The following is a 21,177-nucleotide window of genomic DNA, read 5'->3' on the forward strand; positions in this document are numbered from 1 at the left end:
GAACAAGGTCTAGGCATGGCCGAGAGGCCAGCCTCCAAACGTGATCAAAAGATCTAAAATGATCCAAAGATCTCAAGATGAAAATACAATAGTAAAAGGTCCTACTTATAGAGAACTAGTAGCCTAGGGTTTACAGAGATGAGTAAATGACATAAAAATCCACTTCCGGGCCCACTTGGTGTGTGCTTTGGGCTGAGCATTGAAGCATTTTCGTGTAGAGACTTCTCTTGGAGTTAAACGCCAGCTTTTGTGCCAGTTTGGGCGTTTAACTCCCATTCTTGTGCCAGTTCCGGCGTTTAACGCCGGGCAGTTTTGAGCTGATTTAAAACGCCGGTTTGGGCCATCAAATCTTGGGCAAAGTATGGACTATTATATATTGCGGAAAATCCCAGGATGTCTACTTTTCAACGCCGTTGAGAACACACCAATTGGGCTTCTGTAGCTCCAGAAAATCCACTTCGAGTGCAGGGAGGTCAGAATCCAACAGCATCTGCAGTCCTTTTTAGTCTCTGAATCAGATTTTTGCTCAAGTCCCTCAATTTCAGCCAGAAAATACCTGAAATCACAGAAAAACACACAAACTCATAGTAAAGTCCAGAAAAGTGAATTTTAACTGAAAACTAATAAAAATATACTAAAAACTAACTAGAACATACTAAAAACAATGCCAAAAAGCGTACAAATTATCCGCTCATCAAAGCGCAAACAGAATGAACGGAGATGTCAGCGGCGAAGGAAGGTTCCAGCTAATGGATGAAGTCAGAACAAATAGAGATGTCAGACAATGAGAGAAGCATGAAGAAGTTCTTGACAGAGACGGTTACAGTGATGGTGACAGAGGCACCGCGAACATAGAGAGAGCGCTCTCGAACAGAGGAGACAACTACAAGCTCCTACGATGGTGCCAAGCTACCACACGCGATGCCTGTACATGCGACGGGGCTGCGGGGTTGAGGTGGCTGCGGTGGTTGGCATAGCTGCTGGCTGCGGGCGGTGGGGCTTGGTCAATGGGTGGGTACAGGTTGAGTTATTTTTTCTTTCAATTTCAGAGAGAAATGGGGCAAAGGTGCATTGAGTTTCTGAACAATGATAAAAAAATATAACTTTACTTTTTAATGTTTACAGAAATTATATATTCATCCCTCTTATAAAAATATTTAATTACAAATTTGCCCTACTTTAGTTAAGATATTAACTCTTATTGAGTTAAATTAACTCAAACTAAAACTAAACATCTAATTAAAATGTGCCACGTCACAAGGGGTAATTTACATGTTAATTTAGAGGGGGTTGAATAGAACTCACCATAATTGTTAGCCTATTATCTAGTAAATAATGTACTGGTCCATTTAAAAGTCCCATGTTCGAATTACATAGATTTCATTTTTTGAATTAATATAAAAGGCCGTCTCACGCGAGCCAGTAAAAAACTAAGGTCAGCATTTATCTATTAGAACTATTTAGTTAACAATGTATTTTAAATTTTCAGATTTTTAAAGTCAAGACCATCTCTCTTTCATCTGGTCATTTTGTCCCCTCAATTCATGTCATTTTCTTTTGATTTTTGTTGTCCTCATTAAAATCGAGTAAACATTCTGAGTATTCCATCCAAAAGTATTTCTGAGAATTTGAAACATGATAAAGTATATCTAAAAATTGCTTCTCCTACTATCTTAATAAGTACATACCTTCCTCCTATTGAAAATAAATTTCTCTTCTAAGTTTGTAATTTTTTTTTAAATTTTATTTTTAATAGCTCTAAAAGTAATTTTTTTGGATCGTTGAAGAATTGATGGGAGACCTAGATACTTATCTTGTGCCTTTATATATTGAATACTAAATCTGTTTGCTAGTTATAATCGTAATGGAACTGCAATGTTCTAGCTAAAAAAGACTGTAGATTTGCTGAGATTGACTTTCTGTCTATTGATTTTTTTTCATACGTTTTTATGAGTCCCAATATATAGTTGCATGATTCTAGAGATGCCTTATTAAATAGAATAGTCATCCGCAAAGACAAGATGGTTAATAACTGGACACTTTTTGTGAATCCTAATGCCTTGAATAACCCTGTTTAGCTCTGCCTTATGTAGTAGAAAAGAGAGTCCTTTTACAAAAAAAAAAATAGATAGGGTGATAAAGGAGCTTCTTAGCGGATACTATTTGTTGGTTTAAGAAATAATTGTGACCAAGTCTTGGATCCAAGAATTCCACCTAGTATCAAAACCCATTTTTGCCATAATAAACCATAGGAAGCTTCATTCAACTTGATCATAGGCTTTACTCATATCCAATTTGATTGCCATTTTATTCTCCAATCCACTCCTTTTAATCTTCAAGTAATGCATGCATTCATAAGCTATTAAGATATTATTAAAAATGAACCTACCTTTTAAAAATGCACTTTAATTCACACTCACCACATTATTCATAAAAGATTGTAGTCTATGCACTAGTATTTTAGAAATAATCTTATAAAAAACCGATGAAAGACTAATAGGTCTGACTTGTGAAATCTTAGGGATTAAGCAAATATGGGTATGGTTGAAACTTTTCAAGATTCTCTCCCCACCAAAAAAACTACAAGTTGCTTTAAACATATGACTGCCAACAATATCTTAATAGAATTGGAATAACTTCATCGTAAGACCACCATTCCCAGGGTGCTCTAGGCACAAACATTGAATGTTGCCCTCTTGATTTCTTCAATAGTAACCGATCTCAACAACCTTCGGTTCATATTGTAACCAAAGGATTGAAATCCTCAAAAAGCATACTCAGATTAGCACTTTCGTCGAAAAAAAAGATGTCTAAATATTTTCAATATACATCATTATTGACAGCAGTAAAAAGTGTAAATCCTTCTTAGGGCTGACAGAATTTACTAAAAGGAAGAAAGATTGTAGAAAAGGGGCTTAAATGGAGCATTGCAAATTGTGAATCAGTTTGTATCTGGCAAGAACCTTGGCTACCTCCCATATCCCACCAATAATCTAGCACCAACAAAATAAAGGGTTAAAGACCTACTGAGAAATTATAGAAGTTGGAACCTAGAGATAATAAACGACCTTTTTCCCCAGACATAGCTGCTTGAATTTGTGCTGTTTCTTTGAATGGATATTAGGGATGGTAATTTTTTTCTGTGGGACGGGTATTCGTAGGAATTTATCCATCGGGGATGAATATGGAGAGATTTTTCTACCTGCGGGTACAGGGGGCATGGACCCGTTAAATAAATGAGGCGAGGGACAGGGAATGAAGTCCCTACCCCGTGGGTATCCGTATAATCTCCGTTAGTGTGTATTTATTAAAATAGCCCCCATATATATAATTTAAGAAACCCTAATTCTCTTTGCCTATTCTCCATCAGTCCATCTCTCACTCCTATCTCTTTTTCTCAATCTCTCATCTCTGCCTATTCTCCAAACCCTCATTGATCACCACCAGTCCGCCACCTTCATAGTCGTCAGCCGCCGGTCTCACTCTCATCGGAAAGATCGCTTCCCTGTTTCCCCATCGTGGCCACCTCTAGTTGGTCTTCACTCTTTGCCGGTGGATAATGTCACAGCGATGCAACAATAATGGCGTCCCTTCATCTGTTTTGCAATCGTTGTCGTCACCTTCCTCTGGAGCCACCATCGACTTCCTTCGTTCGCTGTGCTTCCTTCGTTCGCAGCGCCGCTGCTCTTTGATTTTTTATTTGGATCTGAACTGATTTATTTTTTCATCTGTTTTTAGTTATGAATGATGTGTTCTTTGTACTAATTTTTAGAATAGGATTTTGGTTATGTTTTGAATTTTGGTTATGTTCATGGCGTCTGATCTTTGATCTATTTTTTTTGTAGTTTTTTTTTCAAATCTGTGGATTCTAGTGAAGATACGGATATCCGACAGATACGGGTCCCTTTTACCCGTTACGGATATGGGGTGGGGATGGAGAGGCTTTTAGGGTCGAGGACAGGGGCGGGGGCATGTCTCCGTCTCCATGGGGATCTGTTGTCATTCCTAATGGAGATGGAGTTGACAAGCTTTCTTAGGCCAGAAATAGAAATGTGCAATAAGATTAGGCCTGGCAGTTTTCCCCGGCGGGGCAGATATCCGCTAAGAATTACTTGCCGCGGGACAAATTTAGGGGAAAAAATCCCCCCGCGGGTGACAGGGACAGGGACCTGTTTATTATACAGGGCGGGAAAAACTCGTATAATTTTCATTATGAGAAATTACTAAAATATCCTTTATAACAATCTGAGGTTTTGAAAATTAAATACTGAGTTATTATTTTATTTAAAGAATTATTTTTCTAAAAGTAATTAAATTAAAATTTATGATACATTGAGTTTAAAATTTATTAGAATTTTTAAATAACACTTTTGTTCGGTAGAAGTTGACGGTGAAGTAGCTCCCCTTCCCCTTGAATTCGGCCAATTAGAGTTCTAGGAGGTACAGACGACTTCTGACGTTTTTCTCTTCAACAGCTCAGTCAGAAAGTTTCTTCGGAGCTTCAGATATTTTGATTTCATATGGAGGTAGGATTTGGTAATTTTATAAAAATTAAATGTGAATTTGATAAGTGAATATTGGTTTGATTGATTAATGTTGAAATTTTGTTGAAGTATTGTTGTTGCTTGTGAATTGTGGTTTGGCCATGAAGAACAGCCGAGCTGAAGTTATTTTGATAATTTTGGGGCTATTGTGAATAAGAATTATTGATTAAAATTGATGAGGTTTGATGGCCAAGGGATTAAATGAAAAGCGGCAAAAAATTGGTAATAGTAAAGCTTGAAAATGAACTTAAAACTCAAGCTGAAAACTTAAAGAATTTTGGAAATAGGGTTCAGTCCTTTGGTAAATTTATAATCAACAAAATAAAATTTATATTTGAGATTGAAATAGTAATTTAATAAAAATTGAAATTAATTTTGTAATTATATACATTTTGGGGTATTTTGGATAATAATTAAGAAGTTCAGGAATAAAATAGGTATTTTAGAAAAGATGTAAGGTTATTTTGGTAATTATACTATATGTAAGAGTATTTTAATAAATTATAAAATATGTTGGGGTAAAAATATAAATATTTTAGAAAGCTCAAAGATTTAGAATAATTTATAAAAGCTTAATAATAAAGCTTAAGTTATAAGTTTTGAGTAATAAAGAAAATCATTATTATTAATTTATTAAGATTATTATCAAAGTATTTTTTAAATATATTATACATTAGTAATTTGTACTATAACAAAATAGAAGAGTTAAGCAGTAACCTACTTAAAATCTGTAGAAAGACGAACCTAAGTTGAGAATCTTATGATTCACTCTTCATAAAATATCTAGGGAGAGATGAGGAAAGAGTGTGAAGATGATTTCTGGTATTAAAACAAGGAAAAGAAAAAGAAAAAAAAGATTAAAAGAATCTAAAGAACCTTTCTCACAGGAGAGCAGAGAGCAAGAATAAAAGAAATGAAAGAAAGAACAAAACGAAAAGGAGATAAGTAAAAGTATTGTTTGGCATTGAGAACGAGCTGAGAGGATTATGTACCTGCTGAAATCGAATAGAGATATGGTGGTGAGTCCACCAAGATTTACTTCCAGAGATACATCAGCCAATCCTGGGGATGGTCGCACCTATAAGACAAAGGTTGCTTACAGAGGTTATCGATACATACATTGGCTAGAGAGAGCCTCACCTGTAAGAATGAGGTTGCTTACAGAGGTTATGTTTGCATACATCAGGTCAAGAGAGTCACACATGTAAGATAGAGGTTTCTTACAGAAGTTATGGCACTGAAAACCAAACTCAAACAAAGGTTGATGAGTTACGTCGGGAGCGGGTTGAAACCGACATATGAGCCTCATTACCTGCACTAGGGATAGACATGCATCATACTTGTTTGCGTATATTTATTTGTGATTGTGTTTTCTGTGATTGTGGGTGTGCTAAATGATTGTTTGAATTCTGTGTTCTATAATTGTTGAATTGGATTGTACTTTGTTGACTGTTATTGGTGACCAAGTATATATAAAATGAACATAACTATACACCCCGACCATACTAAGAACTCCCCAGTTCTTACCCTCTATTTTCACTCTCTTTCAACTACAGGTGCGAAGGTTTAGTGTGGAGCTACAGGAGCATAGAAGATTATGTTCACGAGTTGAGTTGTTAGAATTTATTTTTCCTTCGTCGTTTATTGTCTTGATTTTTAGCGGGCTAGGATTTGTTTTTGAGAATATTGGAATAATTTTATGTATTTAATGCTATGTGAATATATATAATTTTGTGATTAAGTAATTGAAAATAAAGTTTCCTCTCGTCTCCTTAATTAAATTTTCGGTTCATATTCGTGTATGCTCAATATTAAATAAAGATAGTATATAATAAAAAGGTTTAAAGGTAAGTAACGCCTGAACTTTTGGTACGATCATGAGATGCTAAAAGTTAGGGTGTTACATCCTTCATATATATATATATATATATATATATATATATATATATATATATATATATATATATATATATTAGTTTCACTCACATCACACTAACCCTAGCCTCTATTTCATTTCTGCAGATATAAAAATTTGAAATCCCATTCTATTTTCTCTTCAAACTTCATTACACCACTACAATCTATAGCCACTACTCCAGTCCACTGTCCACCTCTCTTCTTCCATTTCTCATCACCGGCTGCCGCCCCAAAACCCCCTCACCTTCACACTCCCCTAAACTCCCTTACCCTCGCCGATTCCTTCCCCCAAAATAAGGAACGTCGTCGCTATCTTCATGTGTTAGGAGCGTGATGAGCGGATAATTTATATGCTTTTTGGCATTGTTCTTAGGTAGTTTTTAATATGTTTTAATTGTTTTTTACTATATTTTTATTAGTTTTTATGCAAAATTCACATTTCTAGACTTTACTATGAGTTTGTGTATTTTTTTTGTAATTTCAGGCATTTTCTGGCTGAAATTGAGGGACCTAAGCAAAAATCTGATTCAGAGGCTGAAAAAGGACTGCAGATGCTGTTGGATTCTGACCTTCCTGCACTCGAAATGGAATTTTTGGAGCTACAGGAGTCCAAATGGCGCGCGCTCAATTGCGTTGGAAAGTAGACATCTAGGGCTTTCCAGAAATATATATAATAGTCCATACTTTGCCCAAGTTTAGATGACGCAAACTAGCATTCAACGCCAGCTTTCTGCCCTATTCTAGCGTTAAACGCTAGAAACAGGTTACAAGACAGAGTTACACACCAGAAATAGGTTACAACCTGGCGTTTAACTCCAGAAACAGCCTATGCACGTGAAAGCTTCAATACTCAGCCCAAACACACACCAAGTGTGCCCCGAAAGTGGATTTCTGCACTATCTATCTTAGTTTACTCATTTTCTATAAACCTAGGTTACTAGTTGAGTATAAAAACTACTTTTAGAGATTTATTTTGTACCTTATGACATTTTACATCTGAATTTGTATCTTTGACGGAATGAGTCTCTAAACCCCATGGTTGGGGGTGAGGAGCTCTGCTGTGTCTCGATAAATTAATGCAATTATTTCTGTTTTCTATTCAATCACGCTTGTTTCTATTCTAAGATGTTCATTCGCACTTCAACATAATGAATGTGATGATCCATGACACTCATCACCATTCTCAACCTATGCACGCATGCCTGACAACCACTTCCGTTCTACCTTAGATTGAATGTATATCTCTTGGGTTTCTGGTTCACGAGTTTGATTGCCCCTCCTGACAATAGAGCGTTCAATCTGTGAGTCCAGAGTCCTCGTGGTATAAGCTAGAACCAATTGGCAGCATTCCTGAGATCCGGAAAGTCTAAACCTTGTATGTGGTATTCCGAGTAGGATCTGGGAGGGGATGTCTGTGACGAGCTTCAAACTCATGAACGTTGGGCATAGTGACAGACGCAAAAGGATCACTGGATCCTATTCCAAAACAAGTGAGAACCAATAGATGATTAGCCATGTACATGGACCCTTTTCACTGAGAGGACGACTGGTAGCCATTGACAACGGTGATCCACCAACATATAGCTTGCCATGGAAGGAGACCTGCGTGCGTGAAGAAGAAGACAGTAGGAAAGCAGAAATTCAAGGGACAGAGCATCTCCAAAATTCCAACCCATTCTCCATTACTGCATAACAAGTAATTATTTAATGTTCTTTTATTTTTCGCAATTAAAACTAAGAACCCTATTGATATCCTGACTAAGAATAATAAGATAACCATATCTTGCTTCAAGCCAGCAATCTCCATGGGATCGACCCTTACTCACGTAAGGTATTACTTGGACGACCCAGTGCACTTGCTGGTTAGTTGTGCGGAATTTCATAGTGTGAGTTTAATTTTCGTGCACCAAGTTTTTGGCGTCGTTGCCGGGGATTGTTTGAGTTTGAACAACTGACGGTTTATCTTGTTACTTAGATTAGGAAAAATTTGTCTTGTTGGTTTAGAGTCACTAGGATTGCATCTTTTATTATTCCTTTTAAAAATCTTTCAAAAATATTATTTTTCTGCATTAGTTTTTAATTTTTCTTTGAGTCTTTTGCTTGAGTTTAGTTTCATATCTTAAGTGTGGTGTCAATTGCATGTTTTTATTTTCCTTTAAATTTTCGAGTTTGTGTTCATTGTTCTTGCTTGATCTTCAAGTTATTCTTGCTATTTTTCTTGTTGATCTTTAGTTTGTCTTGTTTTGTGTCTTTTCTTATTTTTCTTGTGCATTTTCAAATTATCAGTTTTCAAAAAATTTATATATATTAAAAATACCTTTTTAAAACACGTTAAATTTATAGCTCAGTTGGCTAGAGCATTGTGCTTGTGTTCTTGGTAATTAGTTATCTTCCTTTTAAAACTTTTTCAAAAATAATTTTTATTTGATTAAATGTTGTGCCAAATTTTAAGTCTGGTGTTCTCTTGTTATTTTTCTTTAATTTTCGAAAATTTATTTTTAGTTTTCTAAAAGTTTTAAGTTTGGTGTTCTTTTTTTGTGTGTTCTTGAGTCTTTGAATTTTGTTCTTGTTGTTCTTGTGAGTCTTCAAAGTGTTCTTTAGTCTTCTTTGTGTCTTGATCTTAAAATTTTTAAGTTTGGTGTGCCTTGGTGTTTTCTCTCCAAAATTTTTGAAAACAAGGAGCACTGGATCTAAAAATTTTAAGCCTTGTGTCTTTTGGGTGTTTTTCTTTTTCATAATAAAATTCAAAAATCAAAAAAATATCTTTTTCTTTAATTGCTCATAATTTTTGAATCCCTTGGGTTGACTTGGTCAAAATTTTTCAAATTATATCCTTTTAAGATTTTTTTTAAAATAATATATTTTTCAAAAACATCCTAACCACTTTCTCTCTCCTCACTTTTTCAAAAATCCTCATAAAATATTTTCAAATCTTTTGTTTTATTCATTTTAGTTTTTTATTTTATTTTATTATTTCGAAAAAAAGCTTTTTAATAAATAAATATAATAAAATTTTTATCTACATCATCTCCCTTACTCTATCATGGACCTAAGTGGAAATGAACAGTCTAGAAGGACTCTGGTGTCATATGCTAACCCCACTACTGCTTCATATGGGAGTAGTATCTATATACTCTCCATCGGAGTCATTAGTTTTGAGTTGAATCCTCAGCTCATTATCATGGTGCAGCAAAATTGTCAGTATTCCGGTCTTCCATAGGAAGAACCTACTGAGTTTCTGGCACAATTCTTACAAATTGATGACACAGTACATGATAAGGAAGTAGATCAGGATGTCTACAGATTATTACTATTTTTATTTGCTGTAAAAGACCAAGGTAAGAGGTGGTTAAATAACCAACCTAAAGCTAGCATAAGAACATGGAAACAGTTGTCAGACAAATTCCTGAATCAATATTTCCCTCCTAAGAGGATGACACGGCTAAGGCTGGACATCCAAGGCTTTAAGCAAGAGGATAATGAATCCCTTTACAACACCTGGGAGAGGTACAGAGAGATGCTAAGGAAATACCCCTCTGAAATATTTTTAGAATGGGTGCATTTAGACATCTTCTACTACGAGCTTACAGCAAAAGCTCAGATATCTCTAGACCACTCAGCTGGTGGATCTATACACATGAGAAAAATAATTGAAGGGGCTCAAGAGCTCATTGATACAGTTGTTAGAAATCAGCATCTGTACTTAAGTAGTGAGTCCTCCATAAAAAAAGAGGCTAAGGCAATATCCACTGAACTTAGTCCTCTAGAACAAGTTGTTGAAATCAATCAGCATTTATGTTATCTGACAGAACAGTTGGCAGAATTTAAAGAGATGTTACAAGACACTAAGGATGCTAGCAGGAACATGGAAGCACAACTTGACCAAACAAGACAGCAGTTATCAAAACAGATAATAGAAGAGTACCAAGCAGTTCAATTAAGAAGTGGAAAAATATTGAATACCTCAACTCAAGGTAGCAGAAAGCCAAGAAAAGAACAATTAATAGAGGATGAGAAGACTGCTAACCAAAATCCCTCTGAGGATAGTAAGAGCCCAGAGAGGAATGATTCTGGCGTTCAAACACCAGAAAAGGGTGAAAAACTGGCATTAAACGCCCAGTGGATGCCCAGTTCTGGTGTTCAAAAGCCAGAAAAGGGAGAAAAATTGGCGTTAAACGCCCAAACCATGTTCAGTTCTGGCGTTCAAACGCCAGAAAAGGGAGGAAATTTGGTGTTAAACGCCAATCCAGCCCCCAATCCTGGCGTTCAAACACTTATGAGGGGTCAGACACTTGAAAGTACTGATAATAATTCCCTCAAGAAGGCTTCTCAGCCTACCTCTGTAGGAAATAAACCTACTGCAACCAAGGTTGAAGAATACAAAGCCAAAATACCTTATCCTCAAAAACTCCGCCAAGCGGAACAGGATAAACAATTTGCCCACTTTGCAGACTATCTCAGGACTCTTGAAATCAAGATTCTGTTTGCAGAGGCACTTGAGCAAATACCCTCTTATGCTAAGTTCATGAAAGAGATCTTAAGTCATAAGAAGGATTGGAGAGAAACTAAAAAAGTTATTCTCACTGAAGAATGTAGTGCAATCATTTTAAAGAGCTTACCAAAGAAGCTTAAGGATCTGGGAAGCTTTATGATACCATGCACATTAGAGGGTACCAGTACCAAGACAGCTCTATGTGATCTTGGGGCAAGTATCAACATAATCCCTGCATCCACTATCAGAAAGCTTGGGTTGACTGAAGAGGTCAAACCAACCCGGATTTTCCTTTAACTTGCTGATGGCTCCATTAAATACCCATCAGGCGTAATTGAGGTTATGATTGTCACAGTTGGGCCATTTGCCTTTCCCACTGACTTTGTAGTGTTGGAAATGGAGGAGCACAAGAGTGCAACTCTCATTCTAGGAAGACCTTTCCTAGCAACTGGACGAACTCTCATTGACGTCCAAAAAGGGGAAGTAACCCTGAGAGTCAATGAGGATGAGTTTAGGTTGAATGCTATTGAAGCAATGAAGCACCCAGACACATAAAAAGACTGCATGCGTGTTGATATTATTGATTCCCTGGTACAGGAGATTAATATGGCTGAGAGTCTCAAATCAGAGCTAGAGGATATCTTTAAAGATGTTCAACCTGATCTGGAGGAACCAGAGGAAATAAAAGAACCTCTAAAAATTCCTCACAAAGAGGAAAAACCTCCTAAACCTGAGGTCAAACCACTACCACCATCCCTAAAATATGTTTTTCTGGGAGAAGATGAAATCTTTCCTGTAATCATAAGCTCTACCTTAGAATCACAAGAAGAGAAAGCACTAATTCAGGTGCTAAGGACACACAAGACAGCTTTTGGATGGTCCATTAGTGATTTCAAGGGCATTAGCCCAGCTAGATGCATGCACAAGATCCTACTGGAGGATAATGCCAAACCAGTGGTTCAACCACGAAGGCGGCTGAATCTAGCCATAAAGGAGGTGGTGCAGAAAGAGGTCACTAAATTACTAGAGGTTGGGATTATTTATCCCATTTCTAATAGCCCCTGGGTGAGCCCTATCCAAGTTGTACCAAAAAGGGAGGCATGACAGTGGTTCATAATGAAAAAAATGAACTGGTTCCTACAAGAACAGTTACAGGGTGACATATGTGTATTGACTACAGAAGACTCAATACAACTACCTGAAAGGATCATTTTTCTTTACCATTCATAGACCAAATGCTAGAAAGGCTAGCAGATCATGACTATTACTGTTTTCTAGATGGCTACTCAGGCTACAACCAAATTGCAGTAGATCCCCAAGATCAAGAGAAAATAGCATTCCCATGTCTATCTGGAGTATTTGCCTATAGAAGGATGCCATTTGGTCTGTGTAATGCACCGACAATCTTTCAAAGATGCATGCTCTCTATTTTCTCTAATATGGTGGAAAAATTTCTGGAAGTCTTCATGGACGACTTATCAGTATTTGGAGATTCATTCAGCTCCTATCTTGACCATCTAGCACTTGTTCTGAAAAGGTGCCAAGAGACCAACCTGGTTTTAAACCAGGAGAAATGTAACTTTATGGTGACTGAAGGAATTATCCTTGGACACAAAATTTTGAACAAGAGGATAGAGGTGGATCAAGCCAAGGTAGAGGTAATTGAAAAATTACCACCACCTACCAATGTTAAGGCAATCAGAAGTTTTCTGGGACATGCAGGATTCTATAAGAGGTTTATTAAGGATTTTTCAAAAATTGCAAAACCCCTAAGAAACCTGCTAGCTGCTGACACGCCATTTATCTTTGACACAGAGTGTCTGCAAGCTTTTGAGACTCTAAAGGCTAAGTTGGTCACAGCACCTGTCATATCTGCACCAAATTAGACATTACCATTTGAATTAATGTGTGATGCTAGTGACCATGCTATTGGTGTAGTATTAGGACAGAGGCATAATAAGCTTCTGTATGTCATTTACTATGCTAGCCATGTTCTAAATGACACACAGAAGAATTACACAACCACAGAAAAAGAGCTACTTGCAGTGGTTTATGCCATTGACAAGTTTAGATCCTATCTAGTAGGATCAAAAGTGATTGTGTACACTGACCATGCTGCTCTTAAATATCTACTCACAAAGCAAGATTCAAAACCCAGGCTCATAAGATGGGTGTTATTTCTGCAAGAGTTTGATATAGAAATAAGAGACAGAAAAGGGACAGAGAATCAAGTAGCAGATCACCTGTCCCAGATAGAACCAGTAGAAGGGATGTCTCTCCCTCTCACTGAGATCTCTGAAACCTTTCCGAATGAGCAACTCTTTGCCATTCAGGAAGTACCATGGTTTGCAGACATTGTAAACTATAAAGCTGCAAGATTCATTCCCGACGAGTACAGTAGGCAGCAAAAGAAAAAATTACTTGATTATGCGAAGTACTACTTGTGGGATGAACCATATCTCTTTAAGAGATGCGCAGACGGAATAATTCGTAGGTGCGTGCCTAGAGAAGAGGCGCAGAAGATCCTATGGCATTGCCATGGATCACAATATGGTGGACATTTCGGAGGTGAGCAAACAGCCACCAAGGTCCTCCAATGTGGCTTCTACTGGCCTACATTCTATAGAGACTCCCGAGAGTTTGTACGTAACTGTGACAGTTGCCAGAGAGCTGGTAATCTGCCTCATGGTAACGCCATGCCTCAACAAGGGATCTTAGAGATTGAGTTGTTTAATGTATGGGGTATTGACTTCATGGGGCCTTTCCCACCATCATACTCAAATACTTACATTTTGGTGGCAGTAGACTATGTATCTAAATGGGTGGAGGCAATTGCAACACCCACTAACGATACTAAGACAGTACTGAAGTTTCTCCAGAAATATATCTTTAGCAGATTTGGTATCCCTAGAGCACTAATCAGTGATGGAGGCACTCATTTCTGCAATAAATAACTTTATAACGCCATGGTCCGATATGGGATTAGCTACAAGGTGGCAACTCCATATCATCCACAGACCAATGGGCAAGCTGAATTCTCTAATAGAGAACTAAAAAGAATCCTGGAATGGACTGTAATTGCCTATAGAAAGGATTTGGCAAAGAGCTTAGATGATGCTCTATGGGCATACAGAATAGCATTCAAGACTCCTATAGGAACTTCTCCATACCAGCTTGTGTATGGGAAGGCCTGTCACCTGCCCATGGAACTGGAGCATAAAGCCTACTAGGCAACCAGATTCCTAAACCTTGATGCCAAATTAGCTGGAGAGAAAAGATTGCTCCAGCTAAATAAGCTAGAGGAATTCAGACTCAATGCTTTTGAAAATGCCAAAATTTACAAGGAGAAAGCAAAAAGGTGGCATGACAAAAAACTGTCATCCAGAGTCTTTGAGCTAGGACAAAAGGTTCTACTATTTAACTCTAGGCTCAGGCTATTCCCTGGGAAATTAAAATCCCGGTGGAGAGGACCATATGTGATTACAGGTGTGTCACCATATGGATATGTAGAGCTTCAGGATATTGACTCTGCAAAAAGTTCATTGTTAATGGACAGAGAGTCAAACATTATCTTGAAAGCAATGTTGAGCAAGAATGCTCAAAACTAAGACTAGATTAAAGCTCACTGTCAAGCTATTGACATTAAAGAAGCGCTTATTGGGAGGCAACCCAATTTTATTTATCTATGTTATTTTATGTTTTCTTTAGGTTGATGATCATGTGGAGTCAAAAAACAACTACAAAAATTAAAGCAAAATCAAAAACAGCATTAAAAATAGCACACCTTGGATGAGGAGCTTACTGGCATTTAAACGCCAGTAAGGGTAGCAGAATGGGCGTTTAACGCCCAGTTTGGCACCATTCTAGCGTTAAACTCCAGAAAGAAGCACCATTCTGGCGTTAAACGCCAGAAAGAAGTACCAGACTGGCGTTTAACACCAGAAAGAAGCACCAGACTGGCGTTTAACGCCAGACAGAAGCATCAAGCTGGCGTTTAACGCTAGATACAGGTTACAGCTTGGCGTTAAATGCCAGAAAAGGAATAAAAGCTGGCGTTTAATGCCAGAAACAAGCAACAGTCTGGCGTTAAACGCTAGGATTGCACACTAAGGGTGTTTACATGCCTAAATGGAGTAGGGATGAGAAATTTTTGACACCTCAGGATCTCTGGACCCTACAGGATCCCTATCTACTCCCCTCTTTCTTCTTTTGCTCGAGGACGAGTAAACCTTTTAAGTTTGGTGTTGAAAAAAACCACTGTTTTTTTTCCATAACCATTTATGGCACCTAAGGCCGGAGAAACCTCTAGAAAGAGAAAAAGGAAGGTAGTTGCTTCCACCTCTGAGTCATGAGAGATGGAGAGATTCATCTCAAGGGTCCATAGTTCAGTGGTAGAGCATTTGACTACAGATCAAAGAGCCATGAGGGAAGAGCAACAAAGGCAAGGAAGAAACATAGAGGAGCTCAAGTACCATTGGTTTTTCCAGAGGAAGATGCCACCCTCACTAAGGTGGACTCATTCCTTAATCCCCCTGTCTATTTATTTTTCTGTTTTCGATTTTTAGCTTCATGTTTGGCTATGTTTTGTATCTTTACTACATGATCATTAGTGTCTAGTGTCTATGTCTTAAAGCTATGAATAAATCCATGAATCCTTCACCTTTCTTAAATGATATATGTTTCTAATTACAAAAAGAACAAGAAGTACATGAATTTTGAAATTTATCTTGAAATTAGTTTAATTATATTGATGTGGTGACAATACTTTTTGTTTTCTGAATGAATGCTTGAACAGTGCATATTTTTGATCTTGTTGTTTATGAATGTTAAAATTGTTGGCTCTTGAAAGAATGATGAAAAAGAGAAATGTTATTGATAATCTAAAAAATCATAAAATTGATTCTTGAAGCAAGAAAAAGTAGTGAATAACAAGGCTTGCGAAAAAAAATTAAAAAATTGGCGAAAAAGAAAAAGCAAGCAGAAAAAGCCAATAGCTCTTTAAACTAAAAGGCAAGAGCAAAAATCCAATAACCCTTTAAACCAAAAGACAAGGGTAAAAAGGATCCAAGGCTTTGAGCATTAATGGATAGGAGGGCCTAAAGGAATAAAATCCTGGCCTAAGCTGCTGAATCAAGCTGTCCCTAACCATGTGCTTGTGGCATGCAGGTCCAAGTGAAAAGCTTGAGAGTGAGTGGTTAAAGTCGTGATCAAAAGCAAAAAGAGTGCTTAAGAGCTCTGGACACCTCTAACTGGGGACTTTAGCAAAGCTGAGTCACAATCTGAAAAGGTTCACCCAATCATGTGTCTGTGGCATTCATGTATCCGGTGGTAATACTGGAAAACAAAGTGCTTAGGGCCATGGCCAAGACTCATAAAGTAGCTGTGTTCAAGAATCAACATACTAAACTAGGAGAATCAATAACAATATCTGAATTCTGAGTTCCTATAGATGCCAATCATTCTGAACTTCAAGAGATAAAGTCAGATGCCAAAACTATTCAAAAGCAAAAAGCTACTAGTCCCGCTCATCTAATTGGAGCTAAGTTTCATTGATATTTTGGAATTTATAGTATATTCTCTTCTTTTTATCCTATTTGATTTTTAGTTGCTTGGAGACAAGCAACAATTTAAGTTTGGTGTTGTGATGAGCGGATAATTTATACGCTTTTTGGAATTGTTCTTAGGTAGTTTTTAATATATTTTCATTGCTTTTTACTATATTTTTATTAGTTTTTATGCAAAATTTATATTTCTGGACTTTACTATGAGTTTGTGTATTTTTCTGTAATTTCAGGCATTTTCTGGCTGAAATTGAGGAACCTGAGCAAAAATCTTTTTCAGAGGCTGAAAAAGGACTACAAATGCTGTTGGATTCTGACCTCCCTGAACTCGAAATGAAATTTTTGGAGCTACAAGAGTGCAAATGGCGTGCTCTCAATTGTGTTGGAAAGTACACATCCAGGGCTTTCCAACAATATATAATAGTCCATACTTTGCCTAAGTTTAGACGATGCAAACTGGCGTTCAACGCCAGCTTTCTGCCCTATTCTAGTTTTAAACGCCAGAAACATGTTACAAGCCAGAGTTAAACGCCAGAAACAAGTTACAACCTGGCGTTTAACTCCAGAAATAGCCTATGCACGTGAAAGCTTCAATGCTCAGCCCAAACACACGCCAAGTGGGCCCCAGAAGTGGATTTCTGCACTATCTTTCTTAGTTTACTCATTTTCTGTAAACCTAGGTTACTAGTTGAGTATAAAAACTACTTTTAGAGATTTATTTTGTACCTCATGACATTTTACATCTGAATTTGTATCTTTGACGGCATGAGTCTCTAAACCCCATGGTTGGGGGTGAGGAGCTCTCCTGTGTCTCGATGAATTAATGCAATTATTTCTATTTTCTATTCAATCACGCTCTTTTCTATTCTAAGATGTTCATTCGCTCTTCAACATGATGAATGTGATGATTCGTGACACTCATCACCATTCTCAACCTATGAACGCGTGCCTGACAACCACTTCTGTTCTATCTTAGATTGAATGTATATCTCTTGGGTTTCTGGTTCACAAGTTTGACTGCCTCTCATAACAATAGAGCGTTCAATCTGTGAGTCCAGAGTCCTCGTGGTATAAGCTAGAACCAATTAACAGCATTCCTGAGATCTGGAAAGTCTAAACCTTGTCTGTGGTATTTTGAGTAGGATCTGGGAGGGAATGTCTGTGACGAGCATCAAACTCACGAACGTTGGGCGTAGTGACAGATGCAAAAGGATCACTGGATCCTATTCCAACACAAGTGAGAACCAAAAAATGATTAGCCATGTACATGGACCCTTTTCACTGAGAGGACGGCTAGTAGCCATTGACAACGGTGATCCACCAACATACAACTTGCCATGGAAGGAGACCTGCGTGCGTGAAGAAGAAGACAGTATGAAAGCAGAAATTCAAGGGACAGAGCATCTCCAAAACTCCAACCCATTTTCCATTACTGCATAACAAGTAATTATTTAATGTTCTTTTATTTTTCGCAATTAAAACTAAGAACCCTATTGATATCCTGACTAAGAATAATAAGATAACCATATCTTGCTTCAAGCCGGCAATCTCCGTAGGATCGACCCTTACTCACGTAAGGTGTTACTTGGACGACCCAGTGCACTTGCTGGTTAGTTGTATAGAATTTCATAGTGTGAGTGTAATTTCGTGCACCAGAGCGTCACGCCGTCTTTGTCGCAGCAAGAGCATCACGCCATGGCCATTTAGTGAGTGTCACCGTTGTTCTTTGTTGTTTCTGCAATTCCATTTTTTATATCTGTGATTTATGTGATTTTTGGTGAATTTTTTGTAATTTCTGTGATCTACCTTGAAGTATTTGTTAATTTGATTTATGTGATATATGTGATTTTCTACCATTTGTATAATTATTATTTCATATATGTGCCTCTGTCAGTGATTAATGGGGCGGTTGGCGTAATATTTCAATTTTTTGCAATTTATGTGACTAGCTATGTTAAGTAATACCTTCATTTTGTATCTACCAATAATCAATGAATGTTATTTACTAATTTTGATTTAACCCCACTCTTAAAGTATTACTAATCAATTGATTTTCACTAACTCTGTGATTTACCTTCAATTTTTGCTATGGTATTTGGTTTTATCAATTTCTTTATATTTTAAAAAAATCTACGAATATCTGTGGATACCCAAATCTCCGGAAGATAGGGGTCCCCATTACCCATTGCGGGAATGGGGTAGGGATGGGGACAAATAATAGAGGCAGGGGTGGAAGCATGTCTCCACCCTGCATGAAGACTCGTTGTCGTCCCTAAATACGATGTAGCCTATTAAATTACATATGCCTTCTCTCTACCCCAATAGAGCAATTTTCTTTGGCAATGTAGAATCCAGCAATCTAGTGAAGACTATGGGACCTAAAAATTCTACACAAGATTCAACTACTTTTACAGAGGTCTATCCATGAAAAGCTTCTTATTCTTAAATTGTTACATCAAAGACTTCCAACACAACCTTACTTGCTTGTCCAGGATGTGGTGTTGAAGAAGAGACTATTTGTCATTGTCTCTTCCGCTGCAATGACGCGAAGAAGGTTTGGAGTTTGTCTATGTTAGCATCGATATTCCTAAACCAATCCATGAGTTTTTTTAAAGGTTGTTAAAAGCAGATGATGATTTAAAATGGAGTTGAAAGAGAAAGTGACCGAAAACTAGCCTTGTGTGTATCCTTTGTTGGAGCTTATGAAAATAAAAAAATTTGGAGATTTTCAAAAAAAAAACAAAGAAAACGTCTCAAGAGACTTTCAACTCAGCGATGAGATTTTAACAAGAACTTTGATTCAATTAAAAATGACTACTGTTACTCCCCTATCTTCATTAAGGGAATGTTTCATTGAGATAAAAATGGGAGGAAGGAGAAGCGAGAAAAATAAATTGAAAGAAAATAGCTTTTTTTTATTGAATAAAAAAGTCAAAGGAAAAGAATAAATAGTGTAAAAATAGGTGGGACTTACTGAAATTTTTTTTCCTTTAATATTGGATGGAAAATTGAAAAAAAATATACTTAGTATTAATATTCTAATATTATCTTCTTTTTTTAAATATATTTTAAAATATATAAACGTAAAATTGCCTTTTCATAACATTATATATTATTTTTTTCTCTACATTTTTCTTTCATCCAAACATATCTAAGGAAAATAAAATTCCACTCAATTTATTTTCTTTCTCTTCTTTTCTTTCTATTTCCTTTCTCTTTATTTCTTTTTTTCCAACCAAACAAAGTCTAAATAATTTTCTGTTTTCTTTAAGTATTTCTCTTTTCTTTCTATAGCCAAGTATTATGTCATGTGGGAGAACTCCACCTCTTGTTTTATTGTCCCACAATGGACAATGTATTTCCTATTCATTATATGAAATGAAATTGGAGAAAAAAAATAAAAAAACTATCTCCTATTGTAATCTAACACAGTGCTGATATACCGTGGAGGTGCACGGGTTACATTGGTCCGCCTAGTTAACAGATCCAATTCAATCCAAATTTGATCAATTTAATGCATATCAAATCAGTTTTATACGGGCCAATAGTAGAACCGATTAAAAGCTTAATCCAGACCAATTTAAAATTTGATTTACTGATTTTTCGATAAAACTAGCTAGTTCGGTTCGCATTTGATAACTATGCATTGGAACATCATATCAATGTGTGCTCGTTCTATTGGATATAAAAATGTTATGTGTATAAAAAGATTAATCACTAAATTAATTATCATATATTTATATATAGATATAAATATTTAATTTATTTTTAATATATATTTTATATTTTAATATACATTTTATACCAATAATTAATTTGATAGTTGATTTTCAATAAATAAATAACATTATTTTGATAATTAATAGCTTAATTTTCACATGACATCTCAGTTTAAGCTAAGATTGGATTCCACTATTGTTAAAAAATAGCAAAGTGATTGATTGTTTGGAATAATGATTAAAAGCTCTAATTTATTTTTTTAATATTTAAAGAAATTAAATTTTAAATATATGTTATTTTTTAAAAATATTAAAGTAATAAATAAATCAAACTTTTTTATTTAAAAATTAAAAAATAAATTAACACTCTTAAAAATAACATGTTTTCAAAATATTTACTGAAAATATGTTGAATTTTGTTATTCTACTCAATTTGCAACTATATATCATATGACTAAATGAGAAATTACTTCATACCATATCATATCAATATGTACTCGTTTTATTGGATAACAAAAATGCTATGTGTACAAAAAATTAACTACCAAATTTATTATTATGTATGTGTATATAAATATAAATATTTAATTTATTTTTAATATATATTTTATATTTCAATATGCACTTTATACCATAATTAATTTAATAGCTAATTTTCAATAAACAGGTAATATATTTGATAATTAATAGCTTACTTTTTACAGGACATCTCAGCTGAAGTTAAGATTGGATTTCATCATTGTCAGAAAATATCAAAGTACTTGATTAACTAGAATAATGATTAGAAGCCTGGTAGTTAGAATTTCGATTTAACTTTTAAAATTATCTGATATTACGATTTTAAATGAGTCGTTATCAAACTTTAGACTTTTCAGACATAAAACTCTGATACCATGTTATGAAACCACCCATCCAAAAATTTTAAGTTAATAGAAGAAGATAAT

Source organism: Arachis hypogaea, chromosome 7 (assembly GCF_003086295.3).
Source record: "Arachis hypogaea cultivar Tifrunner chromosome 7, arahy.Tifrunner.gnm2.J5K5, whole genome shotgun sequence".
In the NCBI taxonomy this organism is placed as follows: domain Eukaryota; kingdom Viridiplantae; phylum Streptophyta; class Magnoliopsida; order Fabales; family Fabaceae; genus Arachis; species Arachis hypogaea.